Here is an 18,228-nt window from a genome sequence, read left to right on the forward strand (position 1 = left end):
CGGACCGTTTGGTAACTATCTGTACAACGGACGCTCGTTACTTAACCTCTTATCCAAACGTCCGTTCGGCCATTTCTTGGACGAACCGTTTGATAACTATCTGTACAACGAACGCTCGTCCTTCAGCCTCAATTTCTTCAACGTCCGTTCGTCATCTCCTCAACGAACGCTCGTTATTCAGCCATCACTCCCTACGAACGCTCGTTATTCAGCTTCCATGTCTAAACGTCCGTTCGTCATTTCAACAACGAGCGTTCGTCATTAAGCTTCCCTGTCTAAACGTCCGTTCAATTTCAACAACGAGCGTTCGTCATTAGGCTTCCCTGTCTAAACGTCCGTTCGTCATTCCAACGACGAGCGTTCGTCATTCAGTCTTCGTTCCCAACGTCCGTTCGTTATCTCTCTCGACGAACGCTCGTCATTCCAACAATGAGCGTTCGTCATTCAGTCTTCGTTCCCAACGTCCGTTCGTTATCTCTTTCAACGAACGCTCGTCATTTCGACAACGTCCGTTCGTCCTCTCCCTACGAACGCTCGTCATTCAGTGCCCTTTACAACGTCCGTCCGTTATATCCCCCAACGAACGTTCGTTCTCTCCCCAACGAACGCTCGTTATTCATTTTCCATTTCTAAACGTCCGTTATATCCCCCAATGAACGTTTGTTCTCTCCCCAACGAACGCTCGTTATTCTGAATCTGTCCCCAACGTCCGTTCGGCCACTTCCATTTCTTTTGTTTATTTATTTTATTTTTATTTATTTTTTTCCTTATTTTATTTTGTTCTATTTATTTATTTTAGACATCTACTTATCTTAAAATATATATTTAATAATACAATATTTATAGTTTAAATAAAAAGAATTTACAAAAATATTTTGAAAAGGTTTAAGCACACGTGCGACCGCTCGCGTAGGCCTTGTGCTGAAAATCTTTTTCTTTTCTTTTACAAAAGTTAAAAATCAAATAAAAATATTTTGAAAAGGTTATAAGCACACGTGCGACCGCTCGCGTAGGCCTTGTGCTGAAAATCTTTTCCTTTTCTTTTACAAAAGTTAAAAATCAAATAAAAATATTTTGAAAAGGTTTTAAGCACACGTGCGACCGCTCGCGTAGGCCTTGTGCTGAAAATCTTTTTCTTTTCTTTTACAAAAGTTAAAAATCAAATAAAAATATTTTGAAAAGGTTTAAGCACACGTGCGACCGCTCGCGTAGGCCTTGTGCTAAAAAACCTTTTCCTTTTCTTTTACAAAAGTTAAAAATCAAATAAAAATATTTTGAAAAGGTTTAAGCACACGTGCGACCGCTCGCGTAGGCCTTGTGCTAGAAAACCTTTTCCTTCTTTATTAAAAATACTAAAATATTCCCAAACTACAAGTAATCTCTCTGAAAGAACTACGTAACCCTGATTTCTCATTTTGAATGAGAATACGTAGGAGCAAGGTCAATCCTTGTCGAGCCCAAAAAACTAAAAAATATATTTTGTTTATTTAGAATTTTATTTTAGGGGATAGTTAAACATTTTGAAACCACATCACATTCGTGCATTTAGTTAAAGGTACTGCCTTTGGGCAGGCGTTGTAGGGTGCTAATACCTTCCCTACGCGTAACCGACTCCCGAACCCAGAATCTGGTTTTCGTGGACCGTGTCTTATTATTTTATGGTTTTTCCGTAGTTTTCCAGAATAAACTATGGTGGCGACTCCAAAATCTCTTTTCAAAACCTGTTTCTTTTTGGATCGTCGTCCCGTCGCGATTCCGGTTGCGACAATATGGATTGATGTTGAGATGTGCACATTACATGCTTATACAGGTGGTTCACAAACTTTGTGAACAAATGCATGATGTTGTGATTGTGATTGTGATATTAAGCACGATGTGTATGTCAAATGTGAATGAGCTTATATGTGAGGTTTTAGCTCCAGAGTTTTTGTGATTGAGTGCTATTACATTGAAATCATGAATGACTTTGCCCAGGTTTTCTATGATTGAATTACTAGCTTGTTTGCATCATATGATCAAGGCCATTTGTTGGTAACCCTTGTATTAGCCAATTTCATGAAATGAGCCACTAAAAGAGAACATTATGTGTTCTATCTTTTGAACCCCTAGCCTTGAACATGATTTGAAAACCCTTGTTGAAAAGCTTTACCTTGAGTTAAGTAGAAAATATTTTGTGGTATTGACAAATGTTCAAGTTTGGGGTTGTTGGAAAATAGAAAGGGAAATTGAAAGCATTGAGCTAAGAGCTAAGAATTAAGTATGTGAAAAGAGAAAGAAAAAGAGAAAGAAAAGAAAAGAAAAAGCGAAGCTCAATGCAAAAGAAAGTTGGGGAAAAGTAAGAATGATTGTGTTTATATGATTCTCTTAACTCAAGGGTTTTGTGATCTAGAAAAACCAATTTTCTTGTTAGCCCAGCCACCTTAAAAGCCATTGAAAAGTCCTTGTGATGATGCATGCTTGTGAATGTATTTGATTATGGTTAAATGAAAGGCAAAGTAAATTCTTGTGACATTGTGGCAGTAGAGTGATTGAGTGATTACCTCTTATACACTTGTGTGTTTGAGTGAAACACTTTCCTTAGTGAGGAAATATTCCATGAGCACATGAACATCCATGCTTAGTTGATTGATCATTCATGAAAAATAGCATTTGTTGGATATAAAGTGACTTTGTGAACACTAAAGCATGTGTATGTCTTGATTGAAGTCTTTGTCATGAGCTTAATTGAAGTTTTTACTTATCTTGAAAAGAGGATTTTTGAATGGAGTAATTGATTGGTAGAAGATTGAGTTACATCTTGTTTGCTTGAGGACAAGCAAAGTTCTAAGTTTGGGGTTGTGATAACAGTTGAAAAACTGTTATTTTCATGCTTAAAATTGATACTAAAAGCAACCTTTAACACTTAGAAACTAGCTTGGAATCATGCTTTTGTTCATATTTTTGGAAATAAGAGAGCTGGACAGGTTTATGCTTGATTTCAGTGTTTTATGCAGGTTTTAAGGTGAATTTGATGAAAGAAGTGAAGAAGGATAGAGATGGAATCAGAAAAGAACTCAAAAAGTGCAAAAGGAGAAGCTGCAACTACCGCTCAGCGGCACTTTACCGTTGAGCGGCACTCAAGCTCCGCTGAGGGGTGAAAATGCAGCTGAGGGGAAAAATTGACTTTGCGCTAGTACCGCTGAGCGGCAGTTTACCGCTAAGCGGTGGTCTTTTGGGCTTAGGCCCACTTTTCTGTAATATTACGAATAATATATAAGCTTTAAGTCTTCCTAGGGTTTGTATCTTTGGCTGGGAGGAAGTAGAAACACACTTTTCACCCCTTGGGGGTACATTGGGAGATGGTGACGGCTCTGCTCTTCTCTTTCTAGGGTTTTTCTATCTCTTCCATTCTTTCATTATTGTTCATCTAGTTTCACCATGAATATGGTGAACTAAACTCTTTTTGTTGTTGGGGAATCAATGTAGTCTTGTGAAACTCTCATATATGGAATTTATGTTTTAACATCTTATTTTAAGATACATGCTTTCTTTCATCATTAGTTAGGGTTTTTCCTCCTTGCTTAAAGCTTGCATTGTTTAACTCATTCAATGCCATGATTATTGATTTTGTCGATATGGGAACGTACGGGGAAATCTAGATCCGGGAAATTTCTCCCAATAGCATATTACCTAGACATAGGAATATGAGGGTTGGTTGCCGTTAAGCTTCTGCACTTCAGAATTAATTATTAGGGATGCTAGGAATTGTATGAACTCGTAATTAAGGATAGGCCTTCTTGCAAGGTGATTTAGAGAGTGACATTAACATTGATGAAAAGAATGATGAATTCCTAAAGTATATGAGAGTGGATAAGATGAAATTGATTACCTCAACAACATACTCATCCATCTAATTCATTAAAGTGTTTGATTTCCTCTTTTCCATTGATCAAATTCATGCATACATGTTTAATTATTGTCTTTTGCATTTAAAACCTATAATCAATTGTTCACAAGTCTTAAATAATCAACAAATCATATAACTAACTAGGCCGTGAGTCCTTTGGGAGAACGATACTTGGTCTTACCGAGTTTATTACTTGATACGATTCGGTCACACTTGCCGAGGGTTAAACAAGTTTTTGGCGCCGTTTTTCGGTGTTCATAAATTTGTCATCAACGGGACGTCAATTTGTTCTTATATGAATCAAACGAAATTTATTACTTTTTCTCTGAATGATGTTTGAATGTCTAATTCGGCGGGGCTTCGACGTTCATAGAAGATGGTGTAGTGTGGTAGTAAGTAAGCATAATTACATGATGTACGTCATCGGTTCATCTATAAATATTGCTTGCATCACGAATCCCTTGATTCCTATTTCTATACTGAACATATTAGGATTCATGTTTTTTATTTCCTTGGTGTTTTCCTTTCCTTTGATTTCGAAACATGTATGTTCATTAAATTGCAATTTGCTCACTTGAATTTCAAAGTGCCGCATTCAGGTCTCAGTTCATATGAAGGTGGCCTTTGAAATTCAAGTCAACAAAATGCTATTTATAGTACAGAAATGATTAAGTTATCTTACTGAAAGGGAAGTGCTTAGGAAAAAGAAATATGGTTCACAATATGTTTAATGCTGATACAATTTTAAGATCTAAAATATTTATATAAAAATGTTGTTCAACTTCATCATTTAACTATGTATGAATCGTTTTTTAAATTGTCTTGGAGTTGTCTTCTACCATTACATTTCATAGCTATGGTGGAAACAACTTCAATACAAATTAAATTCATACAATTGACGTCGAATATTAAGTGTATTCGGTGCAAAGGACTAGAGATTAATGTCAAATATTTGTGATGGAAAACCATCAAGAAATCACATTGGACCTCTTACTAGAGCAATGGCTAGGAAGATTCAAGAAGAAGAAGGATCATCTAACATTTTACTTCTATGGAAGGTTACTTATAAAAATCCTTCTTCTCTTAACTAAAGCACTTATATTTTGTTTTGTAGGAATTAATAAATCTTGGAGAATATGATTGAGCCATCCAAGAAAGAACCAAGCAAAGGAGCCAAAAAGCAAAGGAGGTGCTTACGGCATGCACCAGCATTTTCCACGTGAATGTTGGCTGATTTGGAAGGAAGCACACACCTTGCTGGATGAGCTGGAATGAGGCATGGATTTTGCTTGATCAAAATCTGAATAATTTGAATTTTAGGAGGGAATTACAAACAGAATTTAGGCTCCTCTTCACCTATAAATAAGAGGGCCTTTTCTTTGTATTGGGTTACTTTTGAGCTTAGTAAATTGCTGCTGAAATTCACTGCCAGCCTATTGCTCTTGAGTCTATTGCTCTTGAGTCATTTAATTCTCTCTACTTTCTCTTCCCTTTCCTCTAGCTTCCTTCCATTGTAGGAAGGCCTTCTGAGCTGTGAGGTTCCCACACATACTTATTCCACTCAAATACACCAAAATCTCACCCAATTGCTACTGCATCCACTCTGATGTATTTCATCCACTGCACCAATACTATTTTTCATCTGCTGCATCTGCAAGGCCAGGTCATTCAAGCATGGATAAGCTTCCATCAAGTGGTATCAGAGCTTAGGTTCTCCACGCACCAAGGAGCTAAGCATTTCTTCTCATTCTGCAATTTAATTCTGCTGAATTCCATCTCTGTTTCTGTTTTCTGTTTCTGTTTTCTGTTTCTGTTTTCTATTTCTGTTTCAGTTTTAATTCTGCTTCTGTAATTCTGTTCCAGCCTTTAATTCTGTGTTCTTACAGTGCCTTATGTCCATCTTTCATTTTAAACGGTGAATTTTATTTGTTTGAGTCATTTCTACCTTTATTTTTCATTTTCCAGTAATGTTATGGTCATGTCCTGTTGTGCAGTTTTTTTCAACTCTGTCATCAAGTATTTGATTCTGTTCTAGCTTTCATTTTGTTTTAAGTGTGTCCTGAGCAATTGCTAGCTCTATGTTGATCATATAAAGCAATGGCAACATGTCCAGCTTTGATCATTTGAGCCAATTAGCATTGCAAATATTGATTCTAGTAGAAAAATCTGCATAAAACATCATTTCTGGATTAATTTGATATCAGCTGATGCAATCCAGATTTCTTTATTTTCAAGCTTTGTACAAGTTTGTTTACTGTTTTTACATGTGTTTGAGGTGATAGCAACTCCTAATAATCACATAATTGAAAAATGAGTGGTTGAGTTGCTTGAAATCTGGTTTCAAATCACTGTTACTGTTTTAATCCAAGCTTTTCACCGTGCTAAGTTTCCTTGAATTGTATAATCTGAGTTTGGTCATGCTAAGCACATTAAATCTAGCTTAGATCTGTGTTTTTACACTTCTTAGAGTCATTGCCTTTGCTGTCCTGTTTTTGATTCCATGAAAAGCTAAATTTGGTTGGTTCCTTGATGGTTTTTGCTGCATAATTTGGCCATAACAAGGGTGATTTTCGAATCCTGCTATTTCTGTGTGTTTGGACAGTTTGAACAAGTCTAAATGGATGATTAAAAGTTGCTAATACTGTTCATTTGGTCAAAATTGAAGTTATATGCAGATTGGACACTTAAACCATCAATTTTGAGTTAAAATTGGAAGTGGACCAGTGAATTTGAGTAGTAAGCATTATTTCAGCTGTTTAAGAGTTTAAACATGTTTAATATCATGAATAAAAGTTGTTTGAACATTCATCCAAGCTGCTGAAACACTGCTACTCATTTTGGGTTCCAAAACCACCATTTTAGTTCATTTTTTTCTGGTGCAGTTTCTGTTTTTTTTTTCCAGCCACTGTTTTGGTAATTTTAGTGTAAAATTCATTGCTGGATTGTGAAAAAGCTGGTTCTATGATTAAAAATGAAAATACATGATCAAAAGAAGAAGTATCAAGTGTTAAAAAGCTGTTAGAACCAACCAATCCAGATTACAGGCCCTGAAAAATCAAAAACACAAAATCTGAAATTCATTGGGGCATTTTATCAAACACTTCTGAAAATTATCAAACAGTTTGCATTTGGAATAATTTCTAAACTGTGCTTGTGTTTTTTCTTGCTTTCTTCATCCATTCTAGTGCCTTTGATAAGTTCCTCTTGTGTACCTACTTTCATTTGTATACTGTTCCAATTGTTTGTGTCTATTTTTTGGCATCTAAAGTGTTCAATACAGCAGCCTATACTGGTGCAGTGTGCAGAAATTTGGTGCAAATTTTTAATCTGTTTGGTGTGATTTTGCTGAGTTTTGGAGTGTATGTGCAAGCTGTTTGGGGCATCCAGCACCAGAATCCTTCTCCTACTTTAGTAGCCTCCTAGGAAGTGGTTTGAGCATTGAAAGTGGAGCAAGAAGGAAGACTCAACTGCAGCCCAAACACCACTGCCCAGCAGCTGGAAAATTCTGTTACAGCAGCATTTCAACCCTGGAAAAAGATCAACTCACACCTTTATTTTGATTGGCTTTCTGCAGCAGCAAGAAGACAAAGCTCACATTACTTCTAGGCCTCATTTCAAGTTTATTTACATCAAATATCACGGAATTTGCTGTTAGAAATTGTATTTTTTTTTCTTTGCTGTTTTTGAGCCAAGTGACTTGGAAAAATGCTCTTGAAGCAATTCCAAGTTCACAATTGAACATTGTAATAGTCCAATTTCGTTTTCTTAGTGTGGAAGTGTGTCAAGGGGCTCCAAGTGTCACTTGCACTTTCACTTAGGGCCGTCTAGCATTTACATTCTTGCATCTTTATTGCTTTCCTTAAATGTCTTGAGTAATCCTTTTGTTTTTAGGTCTCCGTGGTATTTAGGATAGCCTAGCATATAGTAAACCTTTCTTTGGTTTGTAGGTTCATAACATTTAAAAAGAATTTGAAGAATTTCTACTTAGAAACTAAAGTAAAAGAACATTCTAAGGAAACTCTGGCTAAGGAAGAACTTGGTTTCTAAGCTTGTCCATTTGTGACTCACCTCTTCTTCCTGGGAGCTACTTAGAAACATCTTTTGCTTCTAGAATCTCTTTAGAAATTTTTCACCAAAAACAAAGAAAGCTTGTGAAAATCTTTTCACTCATTACTTGTCAAATATTTTGAAAACTTTGTGAAAACCTTTTCCTTTGACAAGAATGAGTCAATCAAGTGTGCAAGGAAGTTTGAAACCCAATAGTGAAATGTCTTTAAGGGAAGAATTTGAGCAAAGATTTGAACAAAGGGATAAAGAGATTAGTAAGCTCAAAGATATGATTAGTCAACTTTTGATTAATCAAGATAAAAAGAAAGAGAGATCTTCCCATAGGAGAAGAGAAGAATCATCATCTTCTCCAAGTGAAATTGAGCAAAATAGTAGTCATCACAATGATGACCACTACCAAATGCCTCCTAGAAGTCAACATAGAGTTAGAGAGCATTACCCAAGAGAGCCTAAGATTGATCTTCCTTCCTTCCATGGAAAAGATGATGTAGAAGAATACCTAGAGTGGGAAATGAAAGTTGAGCAATTGTTTGAGTGCCACCAAATAGATGATGAAAGGAGAGTCACCATGGCTTCTCTAAGCTTTCAAGGTTATGCCTTAATTTGGTGGACAGCCTTAGTCAAGGACCATTGGCTAAGACACTTACCTCCCATTAGGTATTGGAATGAAATGAGAGCTGCCTTGAGGAAGAGGCATGTACCAGCCTACTATGATAGGGAGATAATGGATAAACTCCATAAACTCCAACAAAGGAACATGGGTGTTGAGGAATATAGACAGAAAATGGAGTTACTCATGTTGAGAGCTGGGATAAGAGAAGAACCTAGGATAACAATAGCTAGGTTTCAAAGTGGACTTAACTATGACATAAGAGATAGGGTTGAACTTATACCCTACAATGATCTCAATGAGTTAGTCCAACTTTGTGTGAGGGTTGAGCAACAACTAAAGAGGAAAAGCTCTACCAAGAAAGATTACCCTCATAGTTCTTACCATAAGAAAGAGTATAAGAGGGAGGGTAGTCAAACCAAGCAAAGATATGAAGACAGAGAGAGAGAGAAAGGAAAAGAAAAAGTCAAAGAACCTTCAAGAGATCATAAGAGAAAGGAGACTAAGTGCTTTAGATGTGGGGAAAAAGGGCACTATGCATCTGAGTGCCGCAATAGAAAGTCAACTTACATCCTTGAGCATGAGAGTGAAAGTGAGGGTTCTTCATATAGTGAGTCTGAGACATCCACTTCTGAAGAAGAAGAAGCTTTACCTTGTGATGGTGACTTACTTATGGTAAGGAGACTCCTGGAAAGTAAACATGTAGAATTAGAACAGTCACAAAGAGAGAACCTATTCCACACAAGATGCAAAGTTTTAGAAAAGACATGTTCAATGATAGTGGATAGTGGCTCTTGTTGCAACTGTTGTAGTTCTAGAATGATAGAGAAGCTTGGCTTAACAACTACTCCTCATCCTAAACCTTACAAACTTCAATGGATCAAAGAGGATGATGGAATAGTAGTTAAAGAACAAGTAAGTGTACCTATTTCCATTGGCAAATATGAAGATTAAATTGTTTGTGATATAGTACCAATGGAAGCTGGGCACATATTACTTGGAAGACCTTGGCAATATGATAAACAAGCTTTACATGATGGAGTCACCAACAAAATCACCATTCAACACAAGGGAAAGAAAATTATTTTGTGTCCTCTTACACCTTCACAAGTAAGAGAGGACCAAATAATTCTTAAGAAGAAGTTGGATGGAGAAAAGAAAAAAGAAAATAAGAAAGAAAGAAAGAATTTGGTAACCCATTCCTCAGCCCATGAAGTTGTCCAACCTCAAACCTTGAATATTTCCAAAAATCTTTTTCTTGGACAACCTCATTTCCTTCTTTATTGCAAAGAGGCATTTGTTTCAATCACTCATGAACTTGGTTCTCTACCAAAGGGGTTGCAAAAACTTTTAAAGGAATTTGATGATATATTTCCCAAAGAGGTACCAAGTGGATTACCACTTTTGAGGGGAATAGAACATCAAATAGATTTGGTGCCTGGGGCAAGCCTACCCAATAGGCCAGCCTATAGAACCAACCCTATGGAAACAAAAGAAATAGAGAAACAAGTTAATGACTTGTTGAACAAAGGGTGGATGCAAAAGAGTTTAAGTCCCTGTGCTGTGCCTGTGTTGTTGGTCCCTAAAAAGGATGGGTCTTGGAGAATGTGTACAGATTGTAGGGCCATCAACAACATAACTGTCAAGTATAGGCATCCCATTCCTAGGCTAGATGACATGTTGGATGAATTACATGGAGCAAATCTCTTCACCAAAATTGATCTTAAAAGTGGATACCATCAAATAAGAATTCATGAAGGAGATGAATGGAAAACTGCTTTCAAGACCAAGTTTGGTTTGTATGAATGGTTAGTCATGCCCTTTGGCTTGACCAATGCTCCAAGTACATTCATGAGATTAATGAATCATGTGCTTAGGGAATGCATAGGCAGATTTGTAGTGGTCTACTTTGATGATATCTTAATCTATAGTCAAGGCCTTCAAGAACATCTTAACCATGTCAGAAAAGTCTTGCTTTTTCTTAGAGAACATCATCTCTTTGCCAACTTTGACAAATGTACTTTTTGTCAAGAAAGTGTGATTTTCCTTGGATTCAAAGTGGGAAAAGAAGGTGTACATGTTGATCCAGAGAAGATCAAGGCTATACAAGAATGGCCAACCCCTAAAAATGTAGGAGAGGTGAGAAGTTTTCATGGGTTAGCAAGTTTTTATAGGAGATTTGTGAAAGATTTCTCCACCATAGCTGCTCCTTTAAATGAGCTAGTCAAGAAAGATATGCCTTTTATTTGGGGTGATAAGCAAGAGTTGTCTTTTGAGACTTTGAAACACAAGTTAACACATGCACCTATTCTAGTTTTGCCTGATTTTTCCAAAGCCTTTGAACTAGAATGTGATGCATCTAGGGTAGGAATAGGAGCTGTTTTAATACAAGGAGGACATCCCGTAGCTTACTTTAGTGAAAAACTTAGGGGGCCTACCTTAAACTATCCTACCTATGACAAAGAGTTGTATGCCCTCATTAGAGCTTTGAAAACTTGGGAGCATTACTTGGTAACTAGAGAATTCATCATACACACTAACCATGAATCTCTCAAGTACATTAAAGGGCAAGCAAAGCTAAACAAAAGACATGCAAAGTGGGTGGAATATCTTGAGCAATTTCCCTATGTCATCAAACACAAAAAGGGGAGTACTAATGTTGTTGCGGATGCTTTATCTAGAAGACATGCATTATTAGTAACCCTAGGATCTCAAATGTTAGGATTTGATGACATAAAAGAGTTATATGAAAATGATGAAACATTTGCATCCACTTATTCATCATGTCTTAAGAAGCCTTTTGATGGATTCTATCTTTCTGAGGGGTATCTTTTTAATAAAGGAAAACTTTGTATACCCCAAGGATCCATTAGAAAACTTCTTATCAAAGAGAGTCAGGACTCATGGGCCATCATGGAGTTGATAAAACTCTAAACATTTTGAAAAGTAAATTTTATTGGCCACACATGAGAATAGATGTTCAAAGGCATTGTTCTAAATGTATAGCTTGTTTGCAAGCTAAGTCCAAAATTATGCCTCATGGACTCTATACACCTCTTCCTATAGCTAATACCCCTTGGGAGGACATAAGCATGGACTTTGTCTTAGGATTGCCAAGAACTCAAAGGGGGTATGATTCTATATTTGTGGTAGTAGATCGTTTTAGTAAAATGGCTCATTTTATACCCTGCCACAAAATAGATGATGCTAGCTATATCTCTAGACTCTTCTTTAAAGAAATAGTGAGATTGCATGGCTTACCCAAAACTATAGTGTCTGATAGAGATGTGAAGTTTCTAAGCCATTTTTGGAAAACTTTATGGGAAAAGCTTGGAACTAAACTTCTATTTTCTACTACATGTCACCCACAAACTGATGGGCAAACTGAAGTAGTAAATAGATCTTTATCTACATTATTAAGGGTAATATTAAGAGGAAATAACAAATCTTGGGATGAACATCTACCTCATATTGAATTTGCTTATAATAGAGTAGTCCACAAGACTACAAATCTTTCTCCTTTTGAGGTTGTTTATGGTTTTAACCCTATCACACCTCTTGATTTACTACCTCTTCCAGAATCATCTTCTTTTCTTCATAAAGAAGGTGCTTCTAAAGCGGAGTTTATCAAGAAGTTACATGAGAAAGTTAAAATCCAAATTGAAAAACAAACTCAAAAATATGCAGAATACAACAACAAAGGGAGAAAGAAAATAGTTTTTGAAAAAGGAGACCTAGTTTGGCTTCATTTGAGAAAGGAAAGATTTCCCTCTCAAAGGAAATCCAAACTTAGTCCAAGAGGAGATTGTCCATTCAAGGTGCTCAAAAAGATAAATGATAATGCATACATATTAGACCTTCCTGAAAGTTATGGTGTCAGTCCTACTTTTAACATTTGCGATTTAATTCCTTTCACAGGAGATGATCAACAGGATGAAGCAGATTTGAGGACAGATCTTTTTCAAGAGGGAGGGTCTGATGGAAAACCATCAAGAAATCACATTGGACCTCTTACTAGAGCAATGGCTAGGAAGATTCAAGAAGAAGAAGGATCATCTAACATTTTACTTCTATGGAAGGTTACTTATAAAAATCCTTCTTCTCTTAACTAAAGCACTTATATTTTTTTTTGTAGGAATTAATAAATCTTGGAGAATATGATTGAGCCATCCAAGAAAGAACCAAGCAAAGGAGCCAAAAAGCAAAGGAGGTGCTTACGGCATGCACCAGCATTTTCCACGTGAATGTTGGCTGATTTGGAAGGAAGCACACACCTTGCTGGATGAGCTGGAATGAGGCATGGATTTTGCTTGATCAAAATCTGAATAATTTGAATTTTAGGAGGGAATTACAAACAGAATTTAGGCTCCTCTTCACCTATAAATAAGAGGGCATTTTCTTTGTATTGGGTTACTTTTGAGCTTAGTAAATTGCTGTTGAAATTCACTGCCAGCCTATTGCTCTTGAGTCATTTAATTCTCTCTACTTTCTCTTCCCTTTCCTCTAGCTTCCTTCCATTGTAGGAAGGCCTTCTGAGCTGTGAGGTTCCCACACATACTTATTCCACTCAAATACACCAAAATCTCACCCAATTGCTACTGCATCCACTCTGATGTATTTCATCCACTGCACCAATACTATTTTTCATCCGCTGCATCTGCAAGGCCAGGTCATTCAAGCATGGATAAGCTTCCATCAATTTGTCATCAATGACATCCTATATCATAGAAATGTCTTCGTTTAGTCAACAAGGAGTTCATATCAGAATCCAAAGAGATTTTTTACTTTTTCATGGAATGATGTTTGAATGTCGAATTCGGCTGGGCTTCAACGTTTATACAATGTGGCAGTTAATAAGCATAATTACACGATGTACTACTTTTATCATGATCTAATTTTCGTCAACGGTTCATCTAGTTTTTAATCTTTTTTTCTTTTTAGTTTTTAAGCATTAAATAGCACGTCCGAGTCTGTGGGACTTGGACGTGAAGGAAATTGGAGTAGTTGGGACATTAATGGTGTTCTGTTTCCAACGATGTTTTTCACGTCGATTATTGGGGGGTTGGACGTCAATTAGTTCTTATCTGAATCAAAAGAGATTTTTTTACTTTTCACTGAATGATGTTCGAACGTCCACTACAGCTGGGCTTCGACGTTCCTACAGATGATGGACTGTGGCAATTGCTATGCATAATTCATGATATCATGTACGTCTATTTCGTAGCTAGTCTGATGTCATCATTTCATCTATAAATATAGCTTGAAATTCATGTAATCCCTAACCTCTTGTTTCCCTGTTGAACATACTAGGATTCATGTTTTTTATTCCCTTTGTATTTTCTTTTCCTTAGATTTCGAAGCATTTTTGTTCCTCAAATTCTAATTTGCTAACTTGTGTTTGAAAGTGGCGCATTCATCGTCATTTCATATGAAGGTGCCCTTTCAAATTCAAGTATAGAAATGGTTAAGATATCTTACTAAAAGGGAAGTGCTTAGGAAAAAGAAATATGGTTCATAATATGTTTAATGCTGAAACAATTTTGAGAACTAAAATAAATTTATAAAAAAGTTGTTCAACTTCATCATTTGGCAATGTTTGATTCTTTTTTTAAATTGTCTTGGAGTTGTTTTCTACCGTTACATTTTCGAGCTATCTGATTTCTTAGGGTGGAAACATCTTCAAGACAAATAAAAATAAGAGTCTACTTACGTAGTTGACGTCGAACTCTTGTCCCGTTCGACGTAGAGAATTATTAAATTTTTTTAAATTTCATGAGCATTAACATTTTCCTCTAGATTTCCACCATTCCTTGAACCAAAAGAAAAAGTCATTCAAATTGTACTACTTGAAACGAAATCCAAATCTATTAACTTATTTCTTTGGATTTCTATAGCTCCTTCATGCCTTACCCAAATTTTTGTGACCTTGAAAGAGCTATGAGAAACCCAAAAAAAAATGTAATCAGAGTGACAAGTTACGCCTAAATTTTATATGTAGACTTGATCTTTGACGTCAACTTTTACAATATGCGACGTAACATTCCTTTTTTCTTATTTTTATCTTTTAGAACATCGACATTTTTTAGAATTCGACGTAAAAAAACTTCAAGGATTTTAAAAAAAATCCATAATAACATTAAACAAAGGAAAAATATGAAAATATAACCACGAAAAGTATATATTAAAATTTCAAACAGAGTTCAAACGTAGAAAAATATACTAAAATATATTAAAATATTACATTAATTTTAGAAAAATAAACTAAAATGGACTCTTCTTCCTAATCTGAGTCAGATGTGTTCATAGACTCATCTTCTGTTGTGTCGTCTTCATCATCAGATTCACTTGCTGAGGGAGTTCTGAGAGCATTGTCTTCATCTAATTTCTTGTGAATCATGATCAGAGATTTTTTAACTTTTGAAATTCTTGTTGAAAGCCTTAGAAATTGATCCACAACAAATCTTTCAAACTCAGTGGGTGGAGTGAAGGTAGAAGGAGTTTCGTCAACATCCTTGAACACCCAACCATCTTTTATTTTCTTTAGAACATTAAAGGTCAATGTCGTTTTTCCTATTTCATTTGATTCGGTGCACCAAATATTTTTTTCACCAGAAAGATCAACTTGATGATGCTTCAATACACTGTTGATAAAAAAACCATATGGCAGAATATGTCCATGACTTAGTTGGTTGGTATCCGGGGTTTTATGGCATGAACCAAAAATAAATCTTCAGTAGTTAGACGATCACGTAAACATCTTCCAGGTAGTATTACCCAAGTAAGTACAAAAGCACACATTTTTTCTTCCATTTTCAAACCATCAAGTAGATACGGCTTGTATACCTTTAGCCTTTTTGGACTTCTCAGATATTCCTTATAAATTTTCTTCTTGGTGGTAGTTCCAAATTTCTTTCATGAGACATGAAGCCTTTTGCTTTGAGACCAGTAAAAGATAGCCATATTTCATCATCAATTTTAATATCGACACCTTTCACCCGAGAGCATATAACACCATCGACAACCTTGAGATTGTGGTAGAAGACTTTTACCAGGTCAAGATACCAATCACCGGTCATTTCTACAAATTTTGAGAGACCAACATCTATAAGCCATTCTTGAAAGAGAAACCCCTCCCTTCTGAATAATTCCAGATCCAAAAACTTGTGAGGGTCCACCTTGAAGAGTTTTCTATAACATCCAAATTTGTATCGTTCTTCGTCATCACTAATCCACCCATTTGGACTAGCATTTCTTAAAAATTGTGCAGCCTTCTTTCCACACCGTGAAGATGAAGAAGCCATTTGAGAACAAGATTTACAGATTTATAGGAAGGGTTTAAGAATCTAGTTTTTGACAATGATACATGTTAGATTTCATCAAACTATATGACGATTAATTTGCCTGCAGAAAGACATGAACGTCGAATTTTGACAATAACCGACGTCGACTTTAAAAGTATTCATTTTTACAGCTTGAAGTTTATTAACTTTTAAGTTTCCTATTAAAGTTCGTCGTTGAATTCGATTTCTATTTGGCGTCTTATCACAAGAACACTAGGAGAGGTGTGCTTGTTAATACCTCTATCTAATACTACGCATGCCAGTCTTTCCTTTGCTTCGTGTGCTCCCTGTCAGAATGTGATCTCTTCTCTTTGGTAGGTATCGTATATAAGAGAAATCTTTGACTCATCTCCCCGAGTGGGGCTTCTCCTCTCTTACATAAATTGTATAGAATAACCTGTGGGAAGAAAGTCCCAGAAACCAGGTGATAACAGTTGAAAAATTGTTATTTTCATGCTTAAAATTGATACTAAAAGCAACCTTTAACACTTAGAAACTAGCTTGAAATCATGCTTTTAGTCATATTTTTAGAAATAAGAGAGTTGGACAAGTTTATGCTTGATTTCAGTGTTTTATGCAGGTTTTAAGGTGAATTTGGTGAAAGAAGTGAAGAAAAATAGAGATGGAATCAGAAAAGACATCAAAAAGTGCAAAAGGAGAAGTCGCAACTACCGCTCAGCGGCAGTTTACCGCTGAGCGGCACTTAGAAACTCACGTTGGATCCGCTGAGGGGTGAAAAGGCCGCTGAAGGGAGGAAAACAACTCACGCACTTACCGCTAAGCGGTAGTTTACCGCTGAGCGGCATTATTTTGGGCTTGGGCCTAATTTTCTGTAATTTTACGAATAGTATATAAGCTTTAGGTATTCCTAGGGTTTGTATCTTTAGCTGGGACGAAGCAAACACTCTCTTTTCCACCCCTTGAAGGAAGATCTGGGATGCTCAGGCTACCTCTTCACCTTTCTAGGGTTTTATCTTCCATTCTTTCATTATTGTTCATCTAGTTTCACCATGAATATGGTGAACTAAACCTTGTATTGTTGTTGGGGAATCAATGTAGTCTTGTGAAACTCTCATATATGGAATTTGTTTTAACATCTTACTTTAAGACTTATGCTTTCTTTCATCATTAGTTAGGATTTTTCCTCTTTGCTTAATGCTTGCTTTGTTTAACTCATTCATTGTCATGATCATTGATTTTGTCGATATGGGAACGTACGGGGAAATCTAGATCCGGGGAATTTCTCCCAATAGCATATTGGTTGCCTTTAAGCTTCTGCACTTAAGAATTAATTACTAGGAATGCTAGGAATTGTATGAACTCGTAATTAAGGATAGGCCTTCTTGACAAGGTAATTTAGAGAGTGGCATTAACATTGATGAATTCCTAAAATATATGAGAGTGGACAAGATGAAATTGATAACCCCAACAACATACTCATCCATTTAATTCATTACGTGTTTGTTTTACTCTTTTTGCCATTGATCAAATTCATGCATACATGTTTAATTATTGTCTTTTGCATTAAAAACCTACAATCAATTGTCTACAAGTCTTAAATAATCAATAATTCAGATAACTAACTAGGCCGTGAGTCCTTTAGGAAAACAATACTTGGTCTTACCTAGTTTTATTACTTTATACGATTCGGTCACACTTGCCGAGGGTTAAACAAGTTTGTGGCGCAGTTTTTCGGTGTTCATAAATTTGTCATCACCAGGACATACAATATGCTTTCCCCTAGTTTCAAAGGTTTGTAGCACTTGGTTACTAAGCTAGGAGGAGCTCCTGTCCCTTGATATTGCGATCACATAAAGGTTAAGAACGAGGGGATCATTCACTTTGAAAAGCGAAAGGATGAAGATTGATCCTCGTTTCTTTTTTCTATATATATCTATATGATAAAGCCATAAGCTACATCAAACATGAACACGAAACAACATTAAAAAAAAACACAAGAAGTAAATAAAAAAACCAGAAAAACAATGGAGAATGTTTTTGAAATTCATAAGTGTTAACATTTCCTCTAGATTTCCACCATGCCTTCATTGTTAATATTGCAAATAGAATGGCTTAGTTTCAACACCAAGAGGGGGGAGGGTGAATTGGTGAAACACAAAAATAATGTTTTCTTTAAATCTTTTTCGCAAAGTAGATGCCTTTAAAAGCTTTCTTGAAACCGCAAGGAAAAAGATTTTGTAGTGCAGCGGAATATAGTCAAATGAGTAAAATGTAAAGTCGACTGAATGTAACAAAGTAGGGATAGAAAGATCAAACGCTGAGTTTTTATACTGGTTCGGCCAAGCCTACATCTAGTGTCCTTC

Source organism: Vigna angularis, chromosome 2 (genome assembly GCF_016808095.1).
Source record: "Vigna angularis cultivar LongXiaoDou No.4 chromosome 2, ASM1680809v1, whole genome shotgun sequence".
NCBI lineage: Eukaryota > Viridiplantae > Streptophyta > Magnoliopsida > Fabales > Fabaceae > Vigna > Vigna angularis.